This window comes from Vicugna pacos, chromosome 18 (genome assembly GCF_048564905.1).
Source record: "Vicugna pacos chromosome 18, VicPac4, whole genome shotgun sequence".
In the NCBI taxonomy this organism is placed as follows: Eukaryota; Metazoa; Chordata; class Mammalia; order Artiodactyla; family Camelidae; genus Vicugna; species Vicugna pacos.
In genome coordinates, this window is record NC_133004.1 from 23,415,963 (window position 1) to 23,434,196 (window position 18,234).

An 18,234-nucleotide genomic window follows, 5' to 3' on the forward strand; every position below is an offset into this window, starting at 1 on the left:
AAAAGGATCATACACCACGAGCAAGTGGGATTTCTACCTCGGATGCACGGATGGTTTAACGTGAAAACCAGGCAATGTAATACACCACGTTTACAAAATAAAGGAAGGGCAAAAACCGTATGACTGTCTCAATCAATGCAGAAAAACTATTTGACAAAATGTAATACACTCTCATGATAAAAACAGCCAATAAAATAGGAATAGAAGGTAATTACCTCAACGTAATGAAAGCCATGTATGAAAAGCCCACAAACATCACACCCAAAGGGGAAGGACAGAAAGCCTTGCCTGTGAGATCAGGAACAAGGTAAGCATGCCCACGCTCACCGCTGCTGTTCAGCACAGTACTAGGAGTTCTAGACAGGAAAAAGCAATACAAGACATAAACATTGGGAAACAAGTAAAATTATCTCTGTTCATAGATGACATTATCTTGTAAGTAGAAGACCCTAAAGATTCCACCAATATGCTGTTAGAAAAGCAAACCAAGAGCACAGTCAACAAAATAGTAAATGAATCCCACAAACTTGCAGTCTAAAAATAATACTCAAAATAAATTCTGTTTCCATACACTAACAATAACCAAATCTGAAGCGGACAATCCAATTGACTATAGCATCTGAAAGGATAAAATACTTAGGAATACACTTAACCAAGCAGGTGAAAGACTTGTACCCTAAGAACTATAAAACATTCCCAGCTAAAAGAAATGAGACAAATAAATAGAAATACATTTTATTGTGGCTTGGAAGACTTAACATTGTTGAAATTTTCATACTACTAAAAATGATCCAATATTTAATGCAATCCATATCAAAATCCTAATGGCATTATTTGCATAAATAGAAAAAAAATCCAAGAAACGGAAATCAAAACAAAACGAAGTAATGTGAGGTTCAGTCTTACATATAGCAGTGGTTCATTTATAACTTTATCCAACCTATTGCTGTTGTAAATTTATACAGTTTCCAGTTTGGAAATACAACAAATAATGACAGTTTTAAAAGTGTTTAAAAAAAAATCCCTCACTTCCCCCCAGCTAAGGCGGGAGTCGGGGAGGCGCAGGAGGAGCGCCTGCGGGGAAGGCGGCGAGCCCCGCAAGAGCGGAGAACGAAGGACGCTGCGGGCGGCAGGCGCGGGGCGCACAGACGGCGGGCGGCGCGTTGCCCGCGACGAGCCCGGGGCGGGCTGGGAGACAAAGCCCGGCCGAGGGGCGAGGGGCCGTCCCGGCCGCACCCCCCGCACGCCGGACGCGGGCTGCCCCTCCCCAGCAGAAGGGCAGCGGAGGGAAGGCGCCGGGAGCGGTGGCCCGAACGCCCGGGACTCCCGCCCACCTCCACGTGCACCTCACCCGACGAGTCCCGGGGACGCAGGCCCTACTCTCTCCAGGGTGCGGCGGGAGCCCGGGCCCGTGCCGCTGCTGTGCTCGCCCTCCGTCTTGAGGTTGCTCATGGTGCCGGGGCTGGGGTGGGCTGGGGGTGGCGAGGGGGAGGGGACGCGGAGGGCGAGCGCGGCGCCCGGCCCGGCGAGGAGGTGAGAAGGGGCGCGGGGCTGGGGTGGGGGGCGGTGGGGGCCAGTGGGGGAGGTGAGGGGCGCGCGGGGCGGCGAGAGAGGCAGCCGCTGTGTCGGGCTGGGGGTCACATCAGGTTCGGCCGGTGCGGGAGGCGTGAAGGGGGTGCAGCAGGAGGGGCGATGGGAACCGGAGCGGAGCCAGAGCGGCCGCCGCCTCCACGTTTTCACTGCGACCCGCGAGGGCGGCGGCGGCGGCCGCGGTGGGTGGGTGGGGGGCGGGACCCGGCTGGGCCCCCTCCCGACCCCCGCGGTCTCCGGGGGAAGGTGCAGCCAATCCCCGCAGCCCAGTGCGGGCTCGCCCGGCCGGCCGTGACGCGCCAGCCTCCGGCGCGGCTTTTCCCTTGTCTCCCTCCTCCTCTCTCCCCCTGTCTTCTTTCCGCTTTCCCTTCTCCACCTGTTTTTAAACTTTGATGAACTCGCCCGGCGAACTTTCTTAAAGGGACTGCGAGCACTGCGCTGTCCCAGCCCGCAGGAGGTGGAACCGGGTGCCGGGCACCCCGCGCCCCCTCGTCCCTCCTCACACCCACCCGGGCGGCCCCGCCCGAGGAGGCGCCCGAAGAGGGACTCCTGGATCGTAGGCTTCAGGAAAGTGCTCGCTTGCACTCTCATCTGGGGATATAGGGTGTACCGTGCACTTTCACCACCAAACCCAGCCACCCAGTCCCCATCCTACCTCTTCCTCCCACCCAGCGCAGGGCTGTTGGGGGCTGGGTTCTGGGGATGGTGGAGGGTGGGCCAGACACCTGAGCTTTGGCCCCGGCTGGGCATTGTTTGCTGTGTGACCTTGAGGAAATCACTTCCCCTCTCTGGCCTCAGGCTTCCGGCCCAGAGGGTGTGACTTAGATCTCAAACTCCCTCCCGCCCGCAGTCACTGAATAGGACTCAGTGCAGGGAGATGAGTCTTGAGGATCCAAATGGTTACTAGCCCCTGAAGAGGGTTACCTTGAATGACCTAAAAGGTTTCATTCGCCCTCCCCCCATCAGGCCATTCCTCGCCTCCCTGGGCTTAAATACCACCCTACACACAGACGCAGACACGCACACCTTTTCCCCTCCTCCTACCCAGAGCCCGAGGCTGGGCCGGGGCTGTGGTGACCCCCCTCCGCGGGTCGCGCGGGCTTGGTCCCCGGGTCAGTTTTCTTCTAATTTTTGAAAACTGGCACCGACTGGAGGCGGCCCCTGAGGCCACCTTGTAAAAACCCGCGTCCGCCTCAGGTTGCGCTGGGAGCTTGGCAGCCCGGAGCCCACGGAGCTGCTGGACCTGCGGGACGGGGCGACTGTCCTGCGCCCCCACCCCGCCCTCCAGCTGAACCATCCCTGCCAAAGGCTCTGTAGGGACTCTGTAGGGACTGCCTAGAGGTGAGGGGAGTCCTGCGGGACCCCCGCCCACAGTCAGCCCTATCCGTGTGCACGATCTGTCACCCTGCGCCTGGTTTCTGTTCTGACTCCCCACCAAACCTGGTTCTAGCACCTGGCTTTTCAGGTTGGAAGAGATGCACGGCGGTGGAGTGAGACAAACTGGGTTTGCAGTCGTGGACCAGTTGGGATCCCAGACAAGGGACTCAACCCTTCAGAGCCTCAATGTGCCCACCTCTAAACAGAGCTGGCACTACCCTACAGGAATATGGGGTGTTCCCGTAACTGTTTCCCCAACAAATTATAATCTTTCCTCTTTCCTAACTTGCCATTTCACAGATGAGTCAGCTGAGGCTGGAGATGTGATGTCCTTCCCAGTGACATTCACTTGGTAAAGAATTGCTGAGCAACCACTGGGTGCTGTGGCCAGGCCAGGGACACCTGGTTTCCCACCACCTCCATGGCCAGCACTTTGTGCGGGCCCTGGTATGAGGGACACTGCCTCCTGCAGGAATCAGACGTTGCCGTAAGTGACTGTGCTTCACTTTCCCCAGGGGTTTCTAGGTACCTCCAGCCTCTGGCACCTCCAAATGGAGCCAGCTTTGTGAACCCCCAGATGTCCTGACCGTCCTTTGCAGGCCTCAGTCCAATCTGGCTCTTTCCCCTACACGCACTTCTTTCCCTAGAATAGATCCTCCATTGGCCGTGTCTCCAACACGTGGCCCAGCAATGTTCTGCCAGCTTTACCTCCCCTCCCTTCCTCCCTGCCGCATCAATCCAGAGCCTCCCCTCCTTCAAGATTCTGTTTCAGCCCGCCTGGTTCCAGGAGGAGGAACCTGGTCAATTTTCAAAATTCAGGTGTCCTCCAGAAGTTAGCCTGAATTTTTCAGAGAAGAAGAGATTCTCATTTTGTCCTTCAGGTCCACATTTTATAAATGAGAAAGCTGAGGCCAAAAGAGATGACAGGTAATGCGGGGTCCACAACTGACTCTCACCATTGTTTTTTTCTGTGACATGAAGCTAATGATTATTTTTAAAGGAATATTTACTGCCACTCTGATGATTAGCATTGAATAGTTGGAAGCTCGTAAAATAGTTTAGGAAAAAATCTGCCACAGAAAGAGTGAGATTATTAACATTTCCTTCTAGTCTTTCTGTCTGTGCATATTCTAAAACACAAAATTGCTAGGCATTTTATTATTTTTTCAGGGTGGGAGGAGATAGCTAGGTTTGTTTGTTGGTTGGTTGGTTGGTTTTTAGATGAGGTACTGGAGAATGAACCCAGGACCTCGCGTGTGCTAAACATGCGCCGTAACCCCACTGGACACTTGAAATACTCCTTTTCCCCCAATATCATGAGCATTTCTTTTAAAGTTCTTGAGCCACAGATTTTAATGATGGCTTAACCCCATTCAATGTGCCATAATTTAACTTATTTCTTGTTGGACATTTGCATTATTTCCTTTTTTTTCCTCTTTTGCCTTCATAAGAAAGCACTTTGAAGGCAGCAGCCGTCTCATTCCTCCCTGTACCCTTCACAGCCCCAGGGACGGGAGAGTTTCTGACCCCAAAGGGATGTGGAGATCATATAAATGCAGAGTTCCCACCCAGGCCGGCGTGAGTGCCCATCGTGCTGACTCGGGGTTGACGCAGATGAGGCTGGAGAGACAAGAGTTCTGGGTGTACAACTCTGGCAAGCTGCCTGGAGAGTAGAAAATTGCATCTGTCTCTCCCACTTGTGACCCAGTAGCCCAGCCTCTAGCAGCCTTTTTAAGTGTTCCCCACCCCCACACCAATTGCCAAGATCCATGTCACCTCTGAGCTGCTCACATTTCTGTTCCCTTTGCCTGGAACTGCCTCCTTCCCAGGCTGCCACTCCCCTTCCTGAATGCTCTCAGAATGCTTCCTCTGTTCTCTGGAGCCTGGGAGTAACTTGTCTTGCTGTCTCACCTGCCAGATGGGGTAACTGCTGACAAGCTGTTAGTGAAGGGAGCCTCAGCCCTGTCTCAGCAGCCCCCGGGGGGGTCCGCCGGAGCCGCAGCCCGCAGGGAAGCCTGTGGCCCGTTGCGCCCGGCCCTCGGCCGCCTCCTTGCCCCTCCAGCCCTGGTCCAGCTCTTCCGCTTCCAGCAGCGAAAAAACAGCTGGTTTGAAGAGGTGAGTGCTTTCTCCTGTGGACACGTTTCAGGGCCACCCCCGGAGCGCAGGGTGGCACCGGCTCTCCGCCTCCTCGGAGGGCCCGGGGGGGGGGGGGGGGGGGAGCAGCCTCGGCCCAGCGCCCCTCCTGCCCCCGGGGCCGCCCGCGTTACTTTCAGGCCTGCAACTTGTTGGGAGCAACGTCCCCACTTTTGTTATTTTTAAGAAAACTTTATGGCAAATTTAATCTGGTATTCCCCAATCGAAGAAAAAAGTGGCTTTTAAATTCTAAATTGAGATTTAAAAAACTAATATATAATGCATGTATATAGGGAACACGTAAAGAAACTAAAAGTATATACAATAATTTTAGAGTCCAAATGGAATGAGTATTTAAGGGAAATATTTTCTCACACACCAGCTATAGACTCTCCTTAAGCTATTACCTGAAGAAGATGACTGACTCGGGTCAGTTCCTCAAGGGCCACCCAACTGATACCAAGTTAGCGGACACTGAAGGCCAAACTGCTGCAAGAAGAATCAAGCAATTTTTAGGAAACAGTAAAAGTGAGTACAACCTGCAGCCAAATGAACAGAAAAATAGCAGAGGTGGATGGAGTAGCTCTTTATAATGTATCTGTAAGTTGTGATCAAATCGAAATACTCAGAGATATGAAATATTGTACAAAATTTACCAAAACCATCCATGACAATTTTAACCCTGATTCATGTCCTTTTCTTATATGCCCTAGCACTGAGACCACTTCTCCTCTGAGGCAGTGTGTGTGAGATCAAGAGTGCAGGCTCTGAAGGCAGCCTGGCTGGTTTGGAACCTTGACTCCACAATTGCCACAGCTGGTGACCAAAATACTTGACCTTTCTGTGCCTCAGTGTGACCACTCTGTAAAAAGTTGATGGTAATAACTACCTTCCAGGATTGTCTTGAGAATTTACATGAATTCATATTTGTAAAAGGCTTTAGAACAGGGCTGGGCACACAGCAAGCGTTAACATGTACATGCTAGTTTTTGTTATTATCCCAAGTGAGGGTAACTTATGGGAGCTCATCAGACTTCCCAGAGACCAGACAGGCACTCCCTCCCGTGTATGTTTTACCTCCTTCACCTCAGTTACTCAGAACATTTGTTCCTTAAATTTGTTTTCTACAGAATTTTGCCTGATCTGTCAAATAAATTTTTGAACACTAATTTATTAACATTTTACCACTGGAATCTTGTAGAATTAATTTTGGTATAACTTAGGCTAAAAAACTGCATTAAATATTTGAAAATTGTGGTAAAGACTACTTCTTACGTATTTCTTTACATAATCAACTTTGGAAGTTTTTAAATAACTAATGATTTGGAAGTCGATTTCATATTTTATCGATCTATCCATTAGAGAGGCATATAGGCATACAGGTATGCTAAGTGAAGCAAGCTGAGGAGGAAACAAAGGTGAATGGAAAGTACTGTCTCTATGATTCAGATTCCAAGTCAAGAGAATTCCGGAAATAAGGACAGATGCAAAGTACTGCTTTAAAAAAAGGCTGTAGTGTAGAGTGTCCTGGTCCTCCTGTGTGTGCATGTCTGACAGGTGTGTGCATGTCTCTTTATGGGTGTGTAATTAGAATTATAGTGTAAATGTAATTTCGTATTCTGCTTATTGAAATTTTACTTAATGCTATATGCTAAGCATACTCAAATCATGAAAACTGCTTCAAAACCGGATTTTAATGATTGCGTATCATTTCATAACATGAAAATATCATAATTTAATTTATTCAACTTTTCCTCTAACACATTTCTAGACTGTATTCTGTTTCACTAATTTATGCCTCTACAGTTACTCACTATAAGAAATAATGTTTTAATGGTCACGCTTCTACTTTAACCATTTTCCCAATTTCTGATTGATTTTCTAGGCCAGGTATTTAGAATTGTATACTGAATTGCTTTTTAGGAATAAAAATATTAAGTTCTAATTTTTTCTTATAACTGAATTTAATTTCGAAATCAAGTGTTAGGTCATTTGTTAGAAGCGATGCACACTTTTTTCTTTAATCATATAATGAAATCTGAATTAGAACTAGAAATTAAAATAAAGTCAGCAGTAAATATAAAGATTAAAATGATTATCGAACTTTATCAACCCATTTTGCATTTGAAAAACAAAGCTATTCTTAGCTACAGTCATTTTAAGACTAATTTTCAGTGTGATTTTGTTTTCCAGGACTTATTTTTGACACTGTTAAGAATAATGGCAAAAACACATAATGAGGCTTATTCACTTCTCTTAGGGTGGCTCACATTAAATAGCAAGATTTATTTTTAATAAGAAGTAATTATTGAGTCTAATTTTCCAAAATAGGAATTAGTTTTACAAAGAAGTAATTACTGAAACTAATTTTCCAAACTAAAATATCCTGTAATGTGACAAACTTCTATGTAAAAGAGCCCTGACATACTTTAAGTAGAATATGTGTTTTTCACTTTCTAGCAGGAGTGATTTTTAATCCCTCAGCATTTTCTAACAGCCACTCTGGGTCTGATAACATGTATTTCTGGCAAGTCCGCCAGAGCGGGCAATGCTTGACCAGGGAAAGCCAGTTTTTACAAATAGGTAAGAGACATGGACCTGAATAACTCGTCAGAGAATAAAAGTTCCCCTCCATCTACCAAATCTGGGACTTGAGATGTGTTCTCACAAATCAGTTTCGGTTGTTAGGACGAACCCTAAGAAACTAAACGTTAGTCAAACCAATTACTTTGTCAGCATAATGTGAGCCCCCTAGTGATGATTAGAGGTGGTTACGGACGTGTGACAAAAAACAGATCAAATATTCGAGGGAAAATGATTTATTTTAACTTTAGGCTGCTGGCCAGTAGTACTGAAAACATTTTTACCAAGTAAAAGAACATAATGAGATCTGCAAATAATCGATTTGGATTATTAAGGATGAAGCAAGGAAAATTTTTAATTAAATAGAAAAGCCATCCTAGCTTATTTCCGCATTGCCACTTGCACAGTCGCATGCACAGCTGCCATTTCTGCAGTCCACATGCACATTTCCTCCCAGTGCAGGGCTTTTTACTTCCACACTGTCTTGATCTAATCGTATAAAGGCTAGTTTACTATCTTTTTCTTCCATGGGTCATGCTTTTTATGAAGACAGCCATACGCCATGCTGTTATTCGGAGAGCTTTTTATTTGCTCAGGGGGATTACTTTCAGTCTGGCTTCCTCTACTTAGTATCACCCACTTGTAATTCTTCCACACTGCTGCCTACATCAGGAGTTTGTTCCTTTTAAGTGTTTGATGCTTTTCCATTGTATGATATGCTATGACTTGCTTATTCATTTACCATTTGATGGGCATTTGGGTCACTTCCAGTTTGGACCTATTATGAATACTTTTGCCATGATCATTAGTGTATAAGTAAGTTTAAAGCATATGTGTAGACAAGTTTTCATTTCTCTTCATGAGAACACTCTGCATCCTTGCCAATACTCAGGATTCTAAGTCTTTGTAATTTTAAGCATTCAGTTGGGTGTGTGTTCATTTATTTACTGTCCAGTGACATTGGGAACAGTTTTGTTTATTTGTCATTTAGATATCTTTTGGGATGAAGTGTCTATTCAAATCCTTTGCCCATTTTTATTTTGGGTTGTTCTTAGTACTAAGTTGTAAGAATTCTTCATACATTCTGGATACCAGTCCTTTAGTATATCTAGTCCTGCAATTGTTTCCTGCCAGTGTAAGGCTTACTTTTTACTTCCCCTACAATATCTGTACCTAATTTTTATAGATTAGTTTATTATCTTTTTCTTCCATGGTTCATGCTGTTTATGTTCTAAGAACTGCATGTGTACTTAAGTCTACAGATATCTCCCCTGTGTTTTCTTCAAGAAGTCTCATGGTTTTATGTCTAAACTTTAGGTCAATGTTCAACTTTCAATATTATTTTTATATGTGGTGTCAAGTAATGGTCAAAATTCACTTTTTTCTGGATGTCCAATTTGTCCAACACCAATTGTTGAAAGGGTCATCTCCCCCTCACGGCCACTGAAATACTTTGATCCCTTTGTCAAGATAAACTGACCACGTATGTGTTCACACATTTCTAGACTGTATTCTGTTTCACTAATTTATGCCCATCCTTATGCTAACACCACACTGTCTTGATCCCTGTAGTTTTCTAGCAAGCTGTGAAATTAGGTGCCATAAGCTTTCCAACCTTGCTCTTCATTTCCAATACCATTTGGCTACATTTAATTTGTTGTATTTTAAACTGCAAATTTAAATCATTATATAAGTGGACTACTGAGCTTGTCAATTTATCAAAAAGCCTGCTAAGAGCCCGGATGTAGTTGGTAGAGCGGTGGTAGTGGCACCAGGGGTGGGGGCGGCAGGAGGAGGAGGAGGAGAAGGACCCTGAGCGGCGGTGGCGGGAGGAGGAGGGGAGGAGGCAGCCCAGAGAGGAGGACGAGACCCAGGAGGCAGCTGCTGGCCTGGGAGGCAGTCGCTCTCCACCGGGCTGAGCCGGCTGTGTTGTCTTGCACCCGCCCCTGTTGGCTGCTGCTCGGGCTCCAGAGTGAGCGTAGTGTTGGGGGAGGGAGATGGCCCAGGGGCGCCGGGGCCAGTAACGAGGAGGTGCTGATGCTCCCCCACCACCCGCCTGCTCTGGGGGCTCCGCTCCCCACCCCCCTCACCACACGCTCACAGGAGGGCATTGAGGCCATCACAGCCCAAGGCGGCACTTACTCACTGAAGAGTCACCCCAGTAGCGGTGACCATAGACATGAAAAAATGCGAGACACCACAGAGCCTTCACCACCAGATAAAATATTGCAGAGATCTGATAGTCCGGAAAACAAATACAGTGACAGCACAGGTCAGAGTAAGGCCAAAAATGTGCATATTCAAAGTTAGAGAGAGGGATGGTGGGACCAGTTTATTCTCTAGAAGAAAATTCACGACCACGGTGCTCTTCATAGTTCAAATTCACATTCTTCTAATCCAAGCAATGATCCAAGCAAAACTTCCAATGTACCATATGGTTCTGCAGGTGACTGGTCTGAGCATATTAGCTCTTCTGGGAAAAAATATTACTACACCTGTCAAACAGAAGTTTCACAACGGGAAAAACCAAAAGAGTGGCTTGAAAGAGAACAGAGACAAGAAGAAGCAAACAAGATGGCAGTTAATAGCTTCCCAAAAGACAGGGATGACAGAAGAGAGGTGATGCCAGCAGCAGCCACCGGTGGGGTTGCCCATGGGAAATCTACATCAGGAGACAAACCTGTAGAAGATGGGTATCCTACTTGATGCTTAGAAGAACATATTAAGCTTCCCCCATTTGGTTTTAAATAGAAAGGAGGATTAAACATAAGGAAGCTGTCAGTCACTGATTAAACCCTGACCATTAGAGACTCTTACTGCAGAAGCTGCAGTCTGTCTTTCCAGGTTGGTTGCCGCAGGTTGTTGGTCAGGGTAGAAGAGGTTCCTACCCTGCATGCTAAAACCTTCCTTCATCATCTTCAATCAGATACACTTAGTTGACAAAGAAATTGTGCACAGGGGTCACCCTGACACCTGACCTCATCCCAGCCCAAATCCTATTGTGTATCTCGTATCTCAGCCCCAGGGTGTCTACTTCAGAGCTCTGGGTTGGCATGGTGTGACCGGTGTGACCGAGGCAGCAGAAGGGGAACTGGAGAGGTTTTCAAGAGGCCTGCTGCCCTGCTATGGATGGTAACAGGGAAGGTCTGACTCCCCACGGGATCCCCAGGCCAGTGCTGGCTGGTTCCCAGTCCTGAAAATGATGTGAAATTTCCCAGGGACACCAGCAGTTCAGGGCACCTGGCCTGGGTTTCCCAGAGTGGCCGGAGATGCTGTGGGGCACCCAGGTGGACTTGACTATTCTGTGTGGGCTTTGGCTGAGTGGACTGTAAAAGTGAAACTGTGAAAGTACTGGAAGGAAACATGGATGTACAATTTCTAGTCTATGATTTCAGAGTGGGGATCTTTCTGAAGCATTTTTAAAGAGCCCAGAAGTGCTAAAGGAAATGATTGATAAACTTGACTACATACATTTGAAGCAAACTTGATCTTTACATATACCACAAGCAAAGACAAATGACAGCAAATGGGTGTGGGGAAAATTTGTGCAAATATATGTGTAATAAGAATATTGATATCAGTATTACTTACTATAATAACAGAATATTTTGAAAGTATAGCCATTAAGAGAAACCAAATAAGTAAATTCCAATACGTCCACACAATGTAATAGTATCAATTTGTGTTTTGATTAATTTGTATATTTCAAATGAGGTACTGACATGGAAATGCTGATGAAGAACTATTAAATGAAAACAAAGTTATAGAACTTCCAGTGGTATTTTTAAAGAAAACATTTATTTAACTTTAAAAAAACTTACACGGAAAGACAAAGGAATTAGAATAGTCATAGCATTGTGGAAAACGAGACTACAGTCTTCTCTATATGCTGGTGTCAGGAGCCAGAAAAGAGTGTCTTCAGAAACAAAGGGGGGGCCACACCTCCCGCTCTTCTGACCCTCCAACTGCAGTCCCCAGGCAGGCAGTTGGCGTCTCAGCCCCTTACCCTCTCTGCTCCACCAGAGACAACTGGGGGCAGGCTGGACCTCAGTTCTGCAGGCCTGGGCTCTCTACATCCTCAACCTCTTCCCTTATCCTGGGAGCCCCTACCGATTCACTCAGCTGTCCCCACTGCCCAAGCTGGGGGCTGGTGGCCGCAGCCTACACAAGTGCAGCCCTTGTCTCCATGCCCCTGAGGCGCTTTCCCCAGGAAGGACATTCCCCCCCCACAGCAGGTACAAGCCAAGAGAGCAGCCATATCCGTGCACCTGGACCCATCGTACAAACCTTATGTGCACTCAACTCCCAAAGTCACAAGGCCAACAGAGGCCGCAGCCCCCTTGGCAGCCTCATGGCCACTGTCCTCATGAAGCATGGAGACCCCCTCAGCAAGCCACGGGGTGGCAGGAAGAAGGGAGAAATCACACACACACACACCCCTGCCCAGGGCTCACCGGCACCCCTGCCAGGGCGGCAGCGGCGGGAGCAGAAAAGAGACCATTGTTGCCACTTTTGGATCCTCTGGGCTGGTGGCCCCAGCTGGCTCAGACAGGCGCTGGTGGTTTTGTTGATGTTACTGGGCGGGGTGGGAGCTTGGAGCGTCCCAGTCTGTCACGTCGCTGAGCAGGACCCTACCTTTTATTGTCCACTATACTTCTACCCACAGTCAAAATTCAGAAAATAATCATCTGCAGACATTGCATCCAATTTTCAAATTTGAACAAAGATTAAGAACACAGAGGGAAGCAGAGTTACTGTGAACAAGTCTGGGAATGGAATATTATTTATCTTTCCTTGAAGCTATCAAAATGTTTGAGTAGAGTCTAATGTTTTTATAAACATTAATAAGTTTAAAATCAGGAAGAATAACTGAGTCCTCATTTCTCTCCCTTCCCTAGGCCCCACCCTACCCCACACCTGTGTCTGGGCTCACCTGACGAAGCGCTTGCCTCTCCACTGGTCCAGAAACTTGGCTCACTCATCTCCGCTGTGTCACCACGTGCCCAAGGCCACTGCGGTCACTCACATGATGAACGAGGAGACTAGCTCTCCAGTGAGCCCAGGGAGCGGATTTAAAAACAGAAAGAAAAGCTGTCCCGTCTGTTCTGTGAAGCCATCGCCTTGTTGGGGCCGGGACAACTGCGTATAAAAGCCAGCGGGGGCACTACTTTCACATCGGCTCCTGAGCTGCCGCGGGACTGACAGGGTGGCGGCTGTAACTGGCACTCACACGTCCTGGGTGCCGTCAGAAGACTCAGGCCAAAAGGAAAATCTGACCACTTGGCAAAAGATGGACTAATTCCGGAGTAAGACAAGTCCCTTCTCACCTGTAGTGTCATCGCCAGGAACTCAGCACCAGGGGGCCGCCTCTGTATTCTCACGCAGGGGCACTCTTAAAACAGAGCAGATGCAGCTGAGGAAAGAGAAAGAAGCCATGAGAATCTAGTCTTTTACAATATTGCTAGTTACACCAGGAGTGAGTCGCCAGCCATTCACCTGCGACCCCCTCCCACCCAACCCACAGTCGCGCACAGACAGAAGAGCCCGCGTCTCTCCAGGGCGACAGGACAGCAGTGGTGGCCACACTGCACATGAGCAATACAGCGGCGCCCCCACTTTAGAGAGAGAACTAATCAAGAAATACTCTCCGCAACACAGCTTATCCTTCTCGTGAGGGTAACTGTTTAGAGACAGGTGCGGTTCCTTTAGCGGATGACTCCTTTCCTCCTGCTACTGTCCTAAACGCCTCCCAGAGTAACCCTGATGCCTTTGGCCGGAGGCTTCACTGTTTCAAGGACTGTCACCAGGTCTGCAGAGAATTTGCAGCAAGAGGATCCGTATTTTAAATGGATTTTAGCTGCAGTCTCTCAGACTGTGGGCTTCAGAGCAACTCTGTGTAAGGAATGGTGTTTATGCTGATGCCTAATGTTCAAGGAAGATTTGAGGGGCCTAACGTGTTCATATTCTAACACCAAGTTAAAGAATACTTAGCTTCTATTCACTTCTATGAAGTTCCCAAGAATGCAGGAAAGAAAAGGATACAATTGGAGAAATAAGAATGCGCCAGGATAGATACGATTCTTCAATTTTCCTGTCAGATCAGGAGTAAACAGTGCAGGGTTTGAGGGAAAAAATATTTTCAGATCTTGTAACAGTGAGCTGAAGAATTTCCTCAACTTATCTGATTAACCTGTGTGTTAGGTGACTCCTTTTGTGAAAAGTGAGGGAAATACAGATTACTTAAAAATCAAAGGATATGGAGACGATCTGAAATACTTACGAGGTGTAGACTAACGACACAATTATAAGAGGGAGTGCGGAGCCAGAGACGTGTGCAAGCCACCAGGATGTCTGCCACCCTGACGGGGGTAAGGACCTCGCTACATTCAGCTATGGGATAAGCAGGTATTTGGGGTAACCGGGGATTGGAGTCTTGATCAGCAGAGGCAGTAAGAGGTCAGAAGGACGTGAAAAGCATTGGTCTTCATAACTATATTTTGAAATCACTTAGTTTGATTAAACTTGGCGTAAAAATAAAGATAGGCTGGCACAGATGTTTAGGAAGGGGGTCAAAACACTGGAGGTTCTCCTAGCATTTGGCATCAGGGAAGAAACTGAGTGACTTTGAATGTCAAGGATTAATTACTTTTTAAAAATTCTATGATATTCATTTCCTTATACGTAAACTTGTGATAATAGTTCCCTCATGAGAATCAGTAGCCAAAGCTGTCTTAGTTTTGACTCTGGGGAAAAAGCATTCTCTCTTTTTATCTTAGACCACTGTGCATTTACAGGTGGGTGGCTGGTCAGCCCCAGGTGACGGTGTGGGGCTGCACGGCTGACAGGTCTGAGAATCATGGGGAAGATTCAGGTCTCGTGGCTTTCTTCTCTGTCCTCAGATCTGCCTGCTTAGAGTGCAGACCATCTCTGTGAGAGAAAACAGAAGAGAACAGGGGACCGCTGAGATGCTGACAGTGCCTCCCCGAGTGACCAGGGGTTTGCTCTTTCTCTTGAACTAAGTGCCTGTGGTGGCCAGAAAGCTGTCTCCACCTGGGTGGGCCTTCTACGTGTACCCAGGAGGCATCCCAGGCTCGGAGCTCCAGTCCTGTCATCTTGTGTCTCTAGAAGATTGTCGATGGGTCAGGGACTGGTGCAGAAATCATATCCTTGGCCACACTTAATGTGTTCCGGAAACCACGCGGACTGTGCTTGAAAAGAGGGAATACGGGAGGCTGTATTTCCTTCCCCTTGCCCACGGTCCTGGTGGGAAAGCAAGTCACTTACTAATCACTCGTCTGTGATGCAGGGAGCTTGGTCATGTAATGGACATAGGTGTGAGGGATGAATAAGAGCAGAAGTTCAAGGTCTAGTTAGGGGAGGCAGGTGTGCCAGCGGTGAGTACAGTCAGTCCAAGGTTACAGGTGCTGGCGTGAGTGCCGTGCAGAACTGAGGGACTAGAAGGAAGAGGAGAAGCACTTCTATATGGCTGGGCAGGAAGGGGCAGGGAAGAGTCAGTTTGCTTTTATTTTTTTTTCTAATTTTTTTCTTAGCTATATGATAGATACAGAGATGTGTTACAGGCTATATGTAAGAAATTTTCAGTGAAGGAAAATCATACCCAGTGGTTGCTCTATGGAGTGAACTGTTTGACAGAGCAGTAACAATAGTGTTCCTAAGATTACCCAGAAGCTGTGCTAAGCCCAGTGTTCTGACAGTAAGTGGGTGTGAAACCATCTCTGTCTGCAAGTAAAATTCCAACAAATCGGACCCAGTTAAACTTAAAAGCTTTTGCACAGCAAAGGAAACCATAAGCAAAAAGAAAAGACAACCTGGGAACTGGGAGAAAATTTTTGCAGACTATGCGATTGGTAAGGGATTATACAAATATACAAGCAGCACGTGCAGCTCAGTATCAAAAACACAAACAATCCAATCAAAACTTGGGCAGGAGATCTAAATAGACATTTCTCCAAAGAAGACATACAGATGGCCAACAGGCTTATGAAAAGATGCTCAACATCGCTAATTATTCAAGAAATGCAAATCAAAACTATAATGAGGTATCACTTCACACCAGTCAGAATGGCCATCATTAAAAAGTCTACAAATAATAAATGCTAGGGACAGTGTGGAGAAAAAGAAATCTTCCTACTCTGTTGTTGGGAATGGAAATTGGTGCAGCCACTATGGATAATAGTATGAGGGTTCCTTAAAAAACTAAAAAGATTTACCATATGATCCAGCAATCCCACTCTAGGGCATATATCCAGAGGAAACTCTAATTCAAAGAGATACATGCACCCCAATGTTCATAGCAGCACTGTTTATGACAGCCAAGACATGGAAGCAGCCTAAATGTCCATCAACAGATGAATGGATGAAGAAAATGTGTATATATACACACACACACACACACACACACACACACACAATGGAATATTACTTAGGCATAAAGAGGAATGAAATGATGCCATTTACAGCAACACAGGTGGATCTGGAGATTATCATACTAAGTAAAGTAAATCAGACATAGAAAGACAAATACGATGTCACACATATGTGGAATCTAAAAGAATAACACAAATGAACTTATTTACAAAGCAAAAAGACTCATAGACGTAGAAAAGAAACATGGTTAAAGGGGGGAGAAGGGGGAGTGAGGGATAAATTGGGAGTTTGGGGTTGGCAGATACAAACCATTATGTACAGAATAGATAAAAAATAAGGTCCTGCTGTATACCACAGGGAATTATATTCAGTGATTTGTAGTAACCTGTAATGAAAAAGAATATATATGCCTAACTGAATTACTATGCTGTACATCAGAACTAATACAACACTGTACATCAGCTATACTTCAATAAAATGTTTTAAAACTCTTTTCTGATATTTGATATATATGCAGATGACTTCAAAAGCTATATAAGGGGAGGGCATAGCTCAAGCGGCAGAGCGCATGCTTAGCATGCATGAGGTCCTGGGTTCAACCCCCAGTACCTCCTCTAAAAATAAATCAATTGAATTACTCCCCCTGCCCCCAACAAAATAAAATAATTAAATAATACAATAACAAGTAAATAAAATATTTTGTAAAAAGCTATGTTAAAGTGTCCTGGCACAGTGTTCTTTCAGTGAAAGAATTTTTACACACGGTGAGTGATGCATGTGGTGACTTGATCAGGAGCCCTGTGACACAGGTCTTTCTAAGGCTAGGTAGAAGCTTCACTAAGCTGGTGTTTCTAGCACTGAAATGGATGTGCAAGCCTTTCCATCTGCATATAAACTCTTGGTCCCATATTAGATATATATACGTAGTTTTTTTTACAAGCTATTTTAAAGACATTTTCAGCAAGGTGTTCTTTCAGAGCAAGGCATTAGACAAAGGTAGTGATACGTGTCATCAGTCCACTAACAGACGTGTAACACTAGTTTTCCAAAGGCCACTTATCTGCTGTGCTAAGGAAAGTTATCTAATAGCAAATGGGTGTGAAAAGATTTCAATCTGCCTGCAACATCTTTATGAGGTTCCTGTATTAAATATATAGTTGTTCATTACAAGGTATATGTAAGAAAACGCTGGCTCAGTGTTCTTTCAACGAAAGGAAGGTACATCCAATAAACGAGCAACACAGTGAGCTGTTTACCAGGCCTGTAGAGCTAGTGTCTCTGCGCGACTAAGAAGCTGTGTCAGGCCCGGTGTTCTAACACTGAATGGTTGGTTGCTAAAGCATTTTATCTGCAATTAAAGTCCTGTTCCCATATTAAATCTACATATGGATGTTTTAGACAAACAATTTGTTAAAAAAAATTGGTACAGTGTCCTTTCAGAGAGAAAAATTATTAACCCAGTGTGTGATGAATGTAGTAAAAAAATTGTAAAAGCCTATTATTTTATAATCTAAGGATAGAGAGGAGCCCTGTTAAGCCCTGTGTCCTTACAGCCAATGAGTTTCAAAGCCCTTCCATTGCATGTGAAGACTTGTAAATAAAGTGGTTACATAGAGATGTCTGATATGAGCAAAGTGAAAGCAATCTTTGGCACAGCGTCCATTCAGTGAAAGGGAGCTCTGTAGTGAGTGACGCATGCAGGGAACAGCTCAACAGACCAGTAACACTAGTGTTCCGCAGTTACATTAAAAGCTGCAAGAATCCCACGTTCCAAGAGCAAATATATGAAAGCCTTTTCATCTGCATATAAAGTCTTATTCACATATTAAATACCTAGAGAGGTTGTTACTATATATATGGAAGAAATTATTTGCACGTTGTTAATTTAGTGAAAAGAAATAAAAAGTAAGTCACGCATGCAGTGAATTGTTTAACAGAACAGTAAAACTGGAGATTTTAAGGCTATTAATAAGCTTAAATAAGCCCAGTGCCCCAACAGCAAATGAACTGGAAAGTCTTTCTTTCTGCATAAAACCTTATTCCCCTGTTCTAAATATTATTTACACAATTGCCACAAGCTATATTACACAAATATTTGGCCCAGTTTCTTTCAGTAAAAAGAAAGTTATACACAGTGAGCGATACACGCTGTGAATATTTAGC

General features: G+C 45.7%; 1 long non-coding RNA gene across 2 annotated transcripts in view; it reads left to right on the top strand.

Annotated features, from left to right (window-relative positions):
- LOC140687067 (uncharacterized) overlaps positions 1-13,322 on the top strand; it is a 64,748-nt gene extending 51,426 nt beyond the window's left edge. The window contains exons 2-5 of one of the 2 annotated variants that reach the window (XR_012061122.1): positions 3,268-3,454; positions 4,886-5,082; positions 5,483-5,628; positions 12,582-13,322. This is a non-coding gene — a long non-coding RNA (uncharacterized lncRNA). Of the gene's footprint in view, positions 1-3,267; positions 3,455-4,885; positions 5,083-5,482; positions 5,629-5,813; positions 6,444-12,581 lie in introns of those variants that run through there. The other variant, XR_012061121.1, reaches the window with a different exon arrangement.
- The last annotated feature ends 4,912 nt before the right edge of the window (positions 13,323-18,234 follow it).